This window comes from Arachis duranensis, chromosome 1, assembly GCF_000817695.3.
Source record: "Arachis duranensis cultivar V14167 chromosome 1, aradu.V14167.gnm2.J7QH, whole genome shotgun sequence".
Taxonomy (NCBI): domain Eukaryota; kingdom Viridiplantae; phylum Streptophyta; class Magnoliopsida; order Fabales; family Fabaceae; genus Arachis; species Arachis duranensis.
The window spans coordinates 64,803,872-64,816,994 of record NC_029772.3 but is presented as its reverse complement, the minus strand read 5'-3'; the positions used below and the strand labels follow the sequence as shown (position 1 = coordinate 64,816,994).

General features: G+C 37.0%; 1 non-coding gene across 1 annotated transcript; it reads right to left on the bottom strand.

The window, feature by feature from the left end:
- Positions 1 to 11,554: 11,554 nt before the first annotated feature.
- On the bottom strand, positions 11,555 to 11,656 carry LOC127743079 (small nucleolar RNA R71). Its single transcript, XR_008004385.1, has one exon. It is a non-coding gene; the product is annotated as a small nucleolar RNA R71 (small nucleolar RNA).
- Between the last annotated feature and the right edge of the window lie 1,467 nt (positions 11,657 to 13,123).

Sequence of the window (13,123 nt, the reverse complement as noted above, 5' to 3'; positions counted from 1 at the left end):
CAAGTCCCACCCCGTGCCTATAGACCATCCTCTCAACATAACTTTGAATCACCACACTCACGAGACCCTTTCCACCATTCACCTCCATATGACCCCAATCCTTATTCAGCACACCAACCACCATATGAACCATACACAGAACCACCACCTCAATATACACCATCTCCTTATCATTATCAAGATGAACCACCTTCCTACCATGAACCCTTTCTCCCAACAAATGAGTCCTCCTATCCACCCCAAATTCTCAAAACCCCCAATTTACAATCTCCATAGCCAATAATAAGAACATACCTCCCTGCAATTCCTTGAGAAGACGACCCGAGGTTTAAATACTCGGTTATCAATTTTAAAGGGGTTTGTTACTTGTGACAACCAAAACGTTTATACGAAGGGATTTCTGTCGGTTTAGAGACTATATCTACAACGCGACTGTTTTTATGACATTCTTTACTGGCAAAAATCCTAACGTCACTGACGCAACCGCGCACCTCAAGAAGAACACCTATAACGCGGCCGCATGACTGACGCGACCGTGCGACAAGAAAAACTCGATTGACGCGACCGCGTGACCCACGCGGACGTGTGACAGAGGCCATGCACCAGAAATTGCAGAAAACGCTCATAGCGGATTCTGAAGCCCTTTTTGGCCCAAATCCAAGTCTAGAAGGCATAGACCAGGGGTTCTGAAGTGAGGGAATGCATTCCATTGAAGGTCTGGAATTTTTAGTCACTTTCCATGATTTAGGTTTAGTTGGAGAAAGGTTCTCTCCTCTCTCTTTAGGATTAGGATTTATGACTTCTCTTAGTTTTAGGAGTGACTCTCGATCCCAGGTTCAATGTTCTTTTACTTTATATTTATTTCTTATTTTTGGATACCTTAATGCTTATATTAGTTATGTTGCCTATTTGGCTAATGCCACATTCATGATGATTTTCTTATTTAATGTTATTTGAGGTATTTCAGTTTAATATTGCCTTCTTTTATTTATGCTATTGATTGTTCCCAATCTGGAGACATTTTCATTCCAGTAGAATTAATTTACTTTTCCCTTTTTGGTCTTGGTTAAGAAATCAGTAATTCAGGAGTTATCTTTGCTAATTGAACTAAACTTTAATAATCCCAACCTTTTCTTAGGAAATAAATAGGATTCGAAGGTTAAACTAATTAGTCCCTTGACTTTCCTTTGCTTTAGCAAAGGTTAACTAAGTGGAATTAAGATTCAACTTTCATTATTATTGACAAGAATAACTAAGTCGGACTTCCAATTTCTCATACCTTGCGAAAAGGTTTTTTTTACAGTATTTATTCATTTTAATTGTCATTTAAATTAATTGCCATATTCATTCCTCGTTCTCAAAACCCCAATTTACAACCTCCATAACCAATAATAAGAACATACTTCCCTGCAATTCCTTGAGAAGACGACCCGAGGTTTAAATACTAGGTTATCAATTTTAAAGGGGTTTGTTACTTGTGACAACTAAAACGTTTGCACGAAGGGATTTCTGTTGGTTTAGAATCTATATCTACAACGCAACTATTTTTATAAAATTCTTTACTAGAAAAAATCCTAACGTCACCCTCTCATTAGCTTTTTGTAATACAGAGAAATCTACTTAACTCCTTTATTGAAATAACTAAGGAAAACTACCTTTAGTTGGGTTGCCTCCCAACAAGCACCCTTTTAGTGTCATTAGCTTGACATGTTGCTGATGACTTTCTTCCTCTTCTTCTTATTTGTCAAGAGGAATGACCTCAGGGGAGAAGAAGAGCCAGTCAGTATCTTCTGTCTTGGCCTCTTCCCAGCAAGCTTTCTTTTGTTATTTGCTTGATTTGCTTTGCTTGTTGGGGCAGCAGGGGTTGGATTGCTTGTGGTTGACCTTTTCTTCTTCATGGATGTGGTCAATGGTAGCATGGTCACAATCCTCTCTTTGGTGCTATTGTTGGTTGCCTTCACTTCTTGGATATCAAGACTTGGGTATTGTGTGATGATTGGAGTGTTCTCTTCATCAAAAGCCTGTTAAATTAGTGGTTCAGTAAGCCCTTCCTCTATGCAACTTTCTACTTCACTTGAGTGTGGACTTCCTTGATTGACTTCCTCCCTTTTTTCTTCATGATGTTCTACTAAGTCCTTTGGAAGTGAGTCTTCATGTTCCTCTGTCACTTCAGTTAGCCTCAGTGGATATGGAATCCTAGGCTCATATACTTCCACAACCTCCTTCTCCATTGAAGTTTCACTTGATATAGAAGCCTCTTCGTCTTGATCTTCCACTTCCTCCTTTACACTCACAAATTGGTCTTCATCTTCCTTTCTTAGTAGTTCTCTGTTTTTCCTTATTTGCTCTAAGTACCCATCCATCTTCTTAAAGAAGATTTCTTACTCTTTCCAGGATTGTTCTTTACTTTCCAAGAATTGTTCTTATCTTTCCAAGAGTTCTCTAGCTCTCTCCTGGGAGTCTATGGCACTTTGAAGGCATTGTTCTGCTTGTAGCAAGAGAGGAGAAGGTTGGGGCAGATTTTGTGGACTTGTGGATATTGTGGTGAAGTTGTGTTGAGGGATATGGAATAAACTTTGTGAGTAATCAGATGTGTTTTGTGGTTGGCGAAATGAATTGTATGGATTTTGGAGAGAATTTTGTGTTGAGGCATAGTCAAGTGATGAAGAATTTTCAAGTGAGGAACTGGGAGGTGAGGTTGGATAATTTAAATGAATTGAAGGTATGCTCAAGTGATGATGGCTCTTGATGAGTGGAGTATAAACTATAAAATGCTCTTTGATTTTGATCCTCCTACCATAGCTTGAATAAATATCAAAGTCATCACAATATGGATCATTTTGTGGTATTGGGGAGTAATCTTGCATGAATGTATCGAAAGCGCAATTCAGTGATGATGTCTCTTAATGAATAGCATATGGAGTGATTACTGCGCATCATGTTAGGCTTTTCTATGCTTTTTCATACAAGAAATTAATGTTTTATGCTTAATTATTGAGTGTTTAAGTGCTTAAGTAGTATATTACTTTGATATTTTGATTTAATGAATTTTTTAGGAAATAATAGAAAAAGAAGCAATAAAACCGCTAATAGAAGAAGCACACTTGGCAAAAGAGTTGGAAACAAACTCAAAGAGGAGCAAAGAGCATCTGCAACCCTAACCTCTTCACACTTGAACATAAATAACTCGAGCTACAAAGCTCCAAATGAGATGTTTCTAGTGGCATTGGAATGTAGGAATCTAGAGCTTTCCAAGCATATATGGCACTGCATGGTGGACACTAAGTCTGAGGGAGAAAACTTATCCCGAAAGTTCAAAGTTGAACATAGTATCAACCTAGAAGTATTAAGGCTAGCTGACCTCTTCCTCTTCCAAGGAGGATAACTCAAGCTGCAGAGTTTTAAATGATGCGCTCTTAATTGCGTTGGAAATTAGACATCCAGATCTTTCCAACCATATATACTAGTATGGGGTGAACCTTAATTTTGGGCTCCAGAAGCTGGCGCTAACTTTGACCTCCAAACAGTGCCAAGAGCGCTCCACTCTCACCAAGAGTGGTACGCTCGCACCAAGAGCGCTACGCTTTGCCAAGAGCGTTACGCTTTTCTCCAAGAGCGCCAGCAACCCCTGACAGCACGACTATGCCTTCTTCAAAGAACCATAACTTGAGCTACAGATATCCAATTGATGCGCTGCCAGTTGCCTTGGAAAGCTGACATTCAGAGCTTCCAACGATATATAATAGTCTATATTTGGCATGAAATTGGAGCACAATTGATAGGCATCTTTAAGGCCCAAAAACACTCAGCAAAAGAAACCAGCGCCCAGGAGAGCGCTACGCTCTCTTGCAACAAGCGCCATTGACAACGTTCAAATTTGGAATTCAAAGTTGGCCATCGACACATACACGTGCATGATGCATACGCGTGGATGTGATATAGGTGAAGAGGCACGCAAACGCGTGGGTGAAGCAGCAGCATGGAAGTGACATTGTGCAATCCAAGTGTACGCGTGTATGACGCGTACGCGTGGGTGAGCGCTCTTGGCACGAACGCTACGCTAGTTTGGAGAGTGCTACCAAGGGACGCGTAGGCATATATCACGCGTACGCGTGGATGCTCGAAATGCTGATTGACGCGCACGTGTGTGTTATGCATACGCGTGGGTGCACAAGCGCTCCGCTCTCTTTAAGAGCGCTACGTTCTCCTGGGAGTGTTAATCTGGTTCGATTAATTTCAATCCAAGCCCATTCTAAATTCAATCAAGCAAGCCCACAAGTGTCAACCAATCAAGGCCACAAGAATCATCTAGAATAGTTAATTTTCATTTGACTGTAATTTGCTTTTAATTTCATTTCAATTTGTAATTTAGGAAAGCCTATATAAAGGCATCAGTTTCAATTCATTAGAGAAGCTGGCAGGAGTAGTAGGAGAAAGGGCTGAGGGTAGAGGATTAGAGACTCCAGAGCTCTCTTAGAGGATTAGAGACTCCAGAGAGCTTAGTGTAGAATTTTTCTTTTGTACCCATTTTACTTTTTGCACTTTCTTCTTTAAGTTTGTACTGAATCCAGTTCTACTTTTATGCAATTCAAATTCTTGCACTTCTTCTCTTCTGGAATTTTACATTTTAGTTTTCTTTGAGCTGAGTTTATTTTTCATGCAATTTAAATTTCTTGCACTTGTTCTTAGAGGTATGATCAATTAAACCCTATTTCATTAGGGGAGGAGCTCTATTATAAATCACATGATTGAGTGAATTTCTTCTTCTTCTCCTCAATTCATTTGTGTAGCTATAAGATATCCTCTATTTTGGTTGAGATTCATTCACTCTGGAAGGGGGTTTAAATCTGTTGAATGCTTATGTGAGCATCGGAAGGGGAATCATGGGCATTAGAATTGGGGCTCTATCCTTCACAACTCTCTTGATCAACACCATTCGGGAGGAATTGAGATCTCGAGAGATTGTGTGGCTTATAGATGAGAGATGTGCACTTAACCTCTTCTCATGACAATTAGATCAAGGAATTGGCAAGATTGATTGTGATTAGAGAAATTGGATTGCCAAGGAATTAGGATCCAATCAATTTCAATCTGCGATAGATCTACTCATATGATTGAGAAAGAAGTTGAGATCCATTTGATTCATGATGGATTTTAATATCTCCAATCCCTAATGAATTTTTCTTTCTGTTAATTGTCCTTGAATTCACTTTGAGTACTTTGATTTATTGCCTCTTTAATTTTCCTGCACCCAAAGCCCTCTACATTTCCTGCAATTTATTTTTCATGCAATTTAAGTTTCTTGCCATTTAAGTTTCTGCCAATTTACTTTCAGCAATTTACAATTCTTGCAATTTATATTCTGTCATTCAAATTTCACTCAATTCATCAATATTCGCTTAACTAGACTAATCACTTCACTAAAGTTGCTTGATCCATCAATTCTCGTGGGATCGACCTCACTCTTGTGAGTTTTACTACTTGATGCGACCCGATATTAAGTGGGTGATAAGTCTAGATTAAGCATTTTCTTTGTTTTTGTCATTTAAGTTCTTTTAATTTTCTATTTTCTGCTGATATTAAGGTGTTTGTGTTATTTCCTCACTTATATGTGACATGAGGAATTTCAATTTTTCTTGGTGATTGTGTTTTACAAAATTTAAATGGAGTTCACCTCATCTTTTGATCAAACAAATTTTATGTGATATTGTCCACCATCACAAAATGACTATTCTAATGGTGGCTGGGAGTATCACCAAGAAGTAACAGATTATGAGCAATCCACCCAGTGGAGATATGCTCCAGAGCCACAAAATGATCAATCAAATCACGTGAAATATTGCCCACCACCATAATATGATTTACGTCATTATGCTAATGGTGGATGGGAATATCAACAAAGGATGATAGAGTATGAACAATCAAATGAAATGGGGCGCTTCCCAGAGACATAATATGAGCCATGTTTTGATGAATCTAACAACTACTCATGTTGTAGCTGGGAAGGTCAAAACCAAAGAGATTTTAATGGTCCATATTCTATTCATCAAAAGACATCATCACTTGATTATGTTATCAATACATTCATGCAAGATTGCTCCCCAGGACCACAAAATGGTCTATATTGTGATGAATTAGACAATAACTCAAGTTGTGGGTGGGAGGATAAAAACCAAAGAGCATTCAATAGTCCATATTCCACTTAACAAGAGCCATCATCACTTGAGCTTACCTTCAATTCATTTATGCAAAAATTGCCCCACCTCACCTCCAAGTTTTTCATTTGAAAATTCATCATCACTTGACTTTGCATCAACAAAAAATCTCTTCCAAAACTCACAACCCACACAGACTTCCATGAACCAAAGACTCTCAAAGCTTGAGTCCATGCTAGAGAGATATGAAGAGGAAATGAAAAATTCTTGGACAGAACAAGAAACCTTTTTCAAAAACATGGAAGTGCGTTTAGACCAAATGTTGAGTACAAAGGATGAAGTGGAAGAGCAAGAAGAAGAAGCCCCTATATCAAGTGAAACTTCAATCGAGAATGAGGTGACGGAGGTATGTGAGCCAAGGATTCCATATACACAGAGGCTACTTGAGGTGACGGAGGAACGTGAAGACTCACTCCCAAAGGACTTAGTGGAATATCATGTAGAAGAATGGGAGGAAGTCAATCAAGGGAATCCATACTCAAGTGAAGCAGAAAGTTGCATAGAGGAAGGGCTCATTGAACCACCAATTCAAGAGGCTTTTGATGAAGAGCACACTCCAATCATCACACAACATCCAAGTCTGGGGATCCAAGAGTGAAGGCAACCAACAAGAGCACCGAAGAGAGGATTGTGACCAAGCTACCATTGATCATATCCATGAAGAAGAAATGGTCAACCCCAAGCAATCCAACCCCTGCTGCCCCAACAAGCAAATCAAACCAAGCAAATAGCAAAAGGAAGCTTGCTGGGAGGAGGCCAAAATCGGGGGCATCAACTTGCTCTTCTCTCCCCTTGAGGTCATTCCTCTTAATCAACTAGATGAAGAGAAAGAAAGTTGAGCACAACATGTCAAGCTAATGACATTAAAAGAGCGATTGTTGGGAGGCAACCCAACTGTAGGTAACATTCTTTTCTTTGTTTTGTCTATTTTCAGTAATTTGGCATATGATTGCATTCTAAGTTTGGTGTTGCCTTGCAACAGTTTGTTTCCAATCATTACTGGATACTTGCAACATTTTAAAATGAAAGTGTCACACTAAGTTTTTAAGTTTGGTATGCCATTTAACTTTATATGCAATGAATCTAGCAAAACCACTTGTTTGTACAATCATATTGCCTTTGCTTCTTAGGCCTGCAGTGTTATCTTTGTTTTGGTGTGACACTTTTTCTTTCTCTTTGTTTTATTCATTATTTTGTTTTTAATACTTTCATTTATTTTGTTCTTTAACTTTTTTTGTTAATACCTCAACAAGAAATCCTTACTCGCTCGTGATAAATTTTTCTCTTGGTGATTATGTTATTAGCATAGAACAGTTTCATTTGCTTAGTTTTAGTTCAAATAAATTGACATGTGATTGAATTCTATGTTTGGTGTTTCTATGCAACAAAACTTATTTCCAATCTTTACTGGATACTTGCATCAATTTCAAGCGAAAGTGTCACACTAAGTTTGGTGTGCCACTTATATATTTTTTGCAATGTATCATGGACACCACTTATTAATGCAATCACATTGTCTCTATTTTTTACTTCTTGTGCCTTTATTGTATCATTAATTTTGCTTGCTTAAGCACATGCACTACTCACATTTCAATGTGTAAGATACTCATGACCTATTGATGAGCGGATAATTTATATGCTTTTTGGCATTGTTTTTAGGTAGTTTCTAGTATGTTTTTGTTACTTTTTAGTATATTTTTATTAGTTTTATGCAAAAATCATATTTCTAGACTTTACTATGAGTTTGTTTATTTTTTTGTGATTTCAGGTATTTTCTAGCTAAAATTGAGGGACCTGAGCAAAAATCTGACTCAGAGGCTGAGAAAGGACTGTAGATGATGTTGGATTCTGACCTCCCTGCACTCGAAGTGGATTTTCTGGAGCTACAGAACCCCAATTGGAGCGCTCTCAATGTGTACTTTCTAGAAATGTATAATAGTCCATACTTTGTGTGGGATTTGACGGCCCAAACTGGCATCCAAACGCCCACCAGAGACCCTTTTCTGGCGTAAAATGCCAGAACTGGCACCAAAGCTGGAGTTAAACCCCCAAACTAGCAACAAAACTGGCATTTAAACTCCAAGAAGAGCCTATGCACGTGAAAGCTTCAATGCTCAGCCCAAACACACACCAAGTGGGCCTCGGAAGTGGAATTTTGTATTATCTACTCATTTTATGTAAACCTAGTTTACTAGTTTAGTATAAATAGCACTTTTTACTATTGTATTCACATCCTTGGACCATTCTTCGATCCTTAGATAAGGTCTTTGAACCCTATTTTGATTGTATTATTCCATTTGGGATGCTAGCCATTTGGCCATGACTAGACCTTGTTCTTATGTATTTTCCAACGGTGGAGTTTCTGCACCTCACAAACTAAGGTGAGGAGCTCTACTGTTCCTCGAGTATTAATGCAAGTATTATTGTTTTTCTATTCAATTCATGCCTACTTCTCCTCCAAGATATACTCTCGTACTTAATTCAGTTAAGTCAGAATGAATGGGTGACCCGTGACAATCACCCAGTCTTTGTTACTCGCTTAGCCAAGATCCGCGTGCCTGACAACCACAAAGCGGTCTACATGATGTTCAACGTAGTCATTGGACAACAACTAGAGTATACTCTCTTTGGTCTCTGACCCACGGATCTGAATCACCTCTCCTGACAACAGAGCATTCGAATCCGTGATGTTAGAACCTTCGTGGTATAAGCTAGAATCAATCGGCAGCATTCTTGAGATCCGAAAAATCTAAACCTTGTCTGTGGTATTCCGGGTAGGATCTGGGATGGGATGACTGTGACAAGCTTCAAACTCGTGACTGTTGGGCGCAATAAAAGTGTGCAAAAGAATAAATATATTCTATTCCGACACGATCGAGAACCAACAACTGATTAGCCATGCGGGAAACCGTAGAGGACATGTTTTCACTGAGAGGACGGATGGTAGCCATTGACAACGGTGATCCACCAACATACAGCTTGTCATGGAAGGGAGTACGCATGATTGGATGAGGACAATAGGAAAGCAGAGGTTCAGAGGCAACATAGCATCTCCAAATGCTTATCTGAAATTCCCAGCAAGGAACTACATAAGTAACTATATTTTATTTTCCGCTTTATTTATCTTTTAATTATCAACACCTCATAACCATTTGAATCTGCCTGACTGAGATTTACAAGATGACCATAGCTTGCTTCAAGCCGACAATCTCTGTGGGATCGATCCTTACTCACGTAAGGTATTAATTGGACGACCCAGTGTACTTGCTGGTTAGTTGTGCGGAGTTGTGAAAAGTGTGATCATAATTTCGTGCACCAAGTTTTTGGCGTCGTTGCCGAGGATTGTTCGAGTTTGGACAACTGACGGTTCATCTTGTTGCTTAGATTAGGTAATTTTCTTCTTGTTCTATTTTCAAAAATTTTTCAAAAATCTTTCAAAAAATATTTAATAAAATCATAAAATCAAAAAATTTTTTTGTGTTTCTTGTTTGAGTCTAGAGTCAAATTTTAAGTTTGGTGTCAATTGCATATTTTTATTTTTCTAGCATTTTTTGAAACTCATGCGTATGTTCTTCTTGATCTTCAAGTTGTTCTTGATGATTGTCTTTGTTTGATCTTGTGATTTCCTTGTTTTGAGTCTTTTCTTGTTGTTCATATGCATTTTCGAATTTTTAGAGTCAAAAGTTTAAAAAATTTTTAAGTTTGGTGTCTTGCATGTCTTTCTTTTCTTAAAATTTTTTTCAAAAATAAGTTTTTGATGTTCATCATGATCTTCAAAGTGTTCTTGGTGTTCATCTTGACATTCAAAGTGTTCTTGCATGCATCATTGGTTTTGATCCAAAATTTTTATGTTTTGAGTCAATTTTTTTTTGTTTTTCTCTTTCCTCTTTAAAATTCAAAAATCAAAAAAATATCTTTTCCTTATTTTACTCATAAATTTTGAATTTTTGGGTTGACTTAGTCAAAGATTTTTAAAATTGAGTTGTTTCTTGTTAGTCAAGTCAAAATTTCAATTTAAAAATTCTATCTTTTCAAATCTTTTTCAAAAATCAAATCTTTTTCATTTTTCTTCTTAATATTTTCAAAAATTTTAAAAATTGATTTTCAAAATCTTTTTCTTATTTTTATATTTTCAAAAACCTTTCTAAATTAAGCATTTGATTCAAAAAATTTCAAGTTTGTTACTTTCTTGTTAAGAAATGTTCAATCTTTAAATTCTAGAATCATATCTTTTAGTTTCTTGTTAGTCAAGTCATCAATTTTAATTTTAAAAATCAAATCTTTTTAATTTTTTTTCAATCATCTTTTCAAACATATCTTTTTCAATCAAATCTTTTTCAAATCATATCTTTTTCAAATTTTAATTTCAAAATCTTTTTCTAACTTCTTATCTTTTTCAAAACCACCTAACAACTTTTTCACTTCTCATTTTCGAAAATCACCTTCCTCTTTTCAAAAATCTTTTTAATTAACTAATTATTTTAAAATATAATTTTATTTTATTCCTCTTCTTAATTTTTGAATACTAACTAATATTTAAAATAAAAACAAAAATATTTTCCCTTTTCTTTTATTTAATATTCGAATTCCCTCTCTCTCTCATCTCTTTCTATTTATTTTTTTTATCTACTAACACTTCTCTTCTACTCATAATTCGAACCCTCTCTTCTCTCTGTGTGTTCGAATTCTTCTTCTTCCCTCTCCACTCTTATTCTTCTATTCTTCTACTCACATAAAGGAATCTTTATACTGTGACATAGAGGATTCCTCTTCTTTTTTGTTCTCTTCTTTTCCATATGAGCAGAAATAGGGATAAAAACATTCTTCTTAAAGCTGATCTTGAACCTGAAAAGACTCTGAAGAGGAAGCTAAGAGAAGCTAAAGCATAACTCTCTGGAAAGGACCTGACAAAAATTTTCGAAAAAGAAGAAGACATGGTAGCCGAAAATAACAACAATGCCAGAGATGCAAAGAAGATGCCTGGTGACTATGCTGGACCAACTTCTAACTTCTATGAAAGAAGCATCTCAATTCCTACCATTAGAGCAAACAACTTTGAGCTTAAGTCTCAATTAGTTTCTCTAATGCAGCAGAACTACAAGTTTCATGGACTTCCATCAGAAGATTCTCATAAGTTCTTATCTGAATTCTTGCAAATCTGTGATACTATTAAAACCAACGGGGTTGATCCCGAGGTGTACAGACTTATGTTTTTTCCCTCTGCTGTGAGAGACAGAGCTAGGACATGGTTGGACTCACAACCTAGAGAAAGCTTGAACTCTTGGGACAAGTTGTTCAATGCTTTCTTGACCAAATTCTTTTCACCTCAAAAGATGAGTAAGCTCAGAGTGGATGTCCAAACCTTCAGACAGAAGGAAGGTGAGTCTCTCTATGAAGCTTGGGAAAGATACAAGCAATTAACCAAAAGTTGTCCTTGACGTTAGGATTTTTGCCAGTAAAGAATTTCATAAAAACAGTCGCGTTGTAGATATAGTCTCTAAACCGACAGAAATCCCTTCGTACAAACGTTTTGGTTGTCACAAGTAACAAACCCCTAAATAAATTGATAACCGAAGTATTTAAACCTCGGGTCGTCTTCTCAAGGAATTGCAGGGAAGTATGTTCTTATTATTGGTTATGAGTTTGTAAATTGGGGTTTTGGAAGTAAGGGGGCAGTATGTTGCACAAAAAATAATAAGAAAAATAAATAAATAACTATAAAATAAACTCTTGGCAAGGTATGGGAACTGGAAGTCCTATCCTGGTTATCCTTATCAATTATAATGAGAATTGGATTTTTCTCCCACTTTTTTAACCTCTAACTATGAAGGTTAGTTAAGTGGATGAATTCCAATTTTCAGTTAACAATGAGTTTGATAACTCAAGAGTCACCAGTTATTTAACCAAAGCCAAAAGGAAAACTATCTACTCGAATGAAAATAATTTGGATAAGTACCAACAACATAAATTAAAGAAAGCAATCATAGATCTGAAATATCTCAAATAACATTAATTTAAAAGAGTAATCTGTAACATGGAAGGGTTCATAAATTAAATTGGGATAAATAAAAATAAAGAACTTGGGATTGAGAGTCACTCCTAAAACTAAGAGAAGTCCTAAATCCTAATCCTAAGAGAGAGAGAGGAGAGAACCTCTCTCACTAAAAACTACATCTAAAAATATGAAAAGTGAATTATGAGTGCCTCCTTTGAATGGATGCAATCCCTCTACTTTATAGCCTCTAATCTTAGTTTTCTGGGCCGAAAACTGGGTCGAAAACAGCCCAGAAATCGCTGGAGAAGAAATCTGCCCCGCTGGCTTTTCGTCACTGCGACGCGGCCGCATGGAGCACGCGGTCGCGTCGCCTAGCTTCAGGGCCACTATGGCATATTATATATCAAATCGAAGCCCCGGATGTTAGCTTTCTAACGCAACTTGAATCGTGTCATTTGGACCTCTGTAGCTCAAGTTATGGTCGTTTTAGTGCGAGAGGGTCAGGCTGACAGCTTTGCAGTTTCTCCAACTTCTTGTATTCCTTCCACTTTTGCATGCTTCCTTTCCATCCTCCAAGCCATTCCTGCCCTATAATATCTGAAAACACTTAACACACATATCAAGGCATCTAATGGTCATAAGAGAGGATTAATAATAAGAAAATATAAGATCAAAGAAGCATGTTTTCAATCATAGCACAAAATCAGGAAGGAAAATGTAAAACATGCGAATTGTATGAATAAGTGAGTAAAGAGTTGATAAAAACTACTCAATTATGCATAAGATAAACCATAAAATAGTGGTTTATCAACATCCCCACACTTAAACAATTGCATGTCCTCATGCTAAGCTCAAGAGAAACTATAAAGAGATGAAGAGGAATGATAGAATGTATGAGATGCAACCTATGAAT